This window comes from Nanorana parkeri, unplaced genomic scaffold, assembly GCF_000935625.1.
Source record: "Nanorana parkeri isolate BGI_ZX_2015 unplaced genomic scaffold, ASM93562v1 scaffold459, whole genome shotgun sequence".
Taxonomy (NCBI): domain Eukaryota; kingdom Metazoa; phylum Chordata; class Amphibia; order Anura; family Dicroglossidae; genus Nanorana; species Nanorana parkeri.
The window spans coordinates 245,784-247,232 of NW_017306727.1; positions in this window are offsets into that span (position 1 = coordinate 245,784).

Consider the following 1,449-nt stretch of genomic DNA (forward strand, 5'->3'; position numbering starts at 1 on the left):
GGATTGCAGCAGGTTGGAGGAGATCATCAGCGATGTCACTAAATACCAGGTCCAGGTCCCGCTGCCTGCACACACGCAGTGGAACCCCCAGACCTCTGGTGGCTGGGAGATGGATCAGTCCTCTCAAGCCTTCATAGTCCACAAATCACATGGCCAGCAGTGCAGATCGAACTATTAAAGCCCCCTTCACACTATATCATTCCTTTCCAGTGTATTACTGCATACACATAATTGTGCAGTATTTTGCATGGTAACCTGTGTTCATTAAGAATTGGCCAAAGCATAGCAATGAAAGAAGAAAAAAAAAACAGACCTGCATCTTTTCACCTCAGCACACCACAATGCTAGGCAAGTGCATTGCAGTGCAGGTCCGTTGGCTCCCATTGCTACTCATAGTTCTAAATGAATGGCACTATAACACACAGCACAGTGCAATAAAGGTAATGTGCAGTAAAATAGACATGGTCTATTCACTAAGCTGCCGAGGGCAGCCGAGTGAACAACCCAAAGTGAAGTGAGCCGAACCCTGTTCGGCTATTCACTTCAGGCTTGTATGGCTGATTTCAGCCATATATCGGCTGAAATCAGCCGTACATCGGCTTGCTTCGTGTGGCTTCGGAGCGGCCGAACATGCTCAGCATGTTCAGCCGACCCGAAGTGCAGAAGGATTTCGACTCAGCCGATCCAACATCTGGATCCGCTGAGCCGAACCTCCGGCAGGCTACTCACTGCTGTTCGGCCTATTCTTATAGATGCCGAACAGCAGTGAGTGAATAGCCGAATGCGGCTGAGCGGCATTCGGCTCGGCTGTTCTGCTCGGTCCCTCTGAGAACAGAAAAATAGTTAAAAAAAGTAAATAGAAAACGATTGTGCGGAGCTAGCAGTGACAGCTAGCTGCGCCCAATAGTTTTCTATTGGCCGGCGGTTCTGCTGCCGTAAGAAAAGAAAAAAACTCTCCCGGGCGCTCTGGGAGCCTCCCGCACCGGCGGCCCAGGAGAGAAACATGCTTTTTCTTTATTCTGACACGGAGCCGTGTCAGAATAGAAAAAAAAAAACATTTTTCCCCATTGGAATGCACTAGCATTGTACCCGCCCTCTGCTGATGGAGAACTGCAGCAGAGGGCGGGTACAATGCTAGTCTACTATTGGCTATTGCAAATTGAAATAGCCAATAGGAATCTAGCAATGCATTCCAATGGGCAAAAATGTTTTTTTTCTTTTTTTCTATTCTGACACGGCTCCGTGTCAGAATAAAAAAAAAAGACACAGCGGTGTTTCTCTCCTTGGCAGCCGGAAGCGAGAGACTCCCGGAGCGCCAGGGAGAGTTAGCTGTTTGGAGATCAGTGTCCCTTGTTAGCAGGTAACCAGGGACGCTGATCTCTCTGCAAGTGGCCGGAGCCAGCCGTAAGATCACGGCTGGCTCCGCCCAGCTGTCAGAAGCAGGCTGTC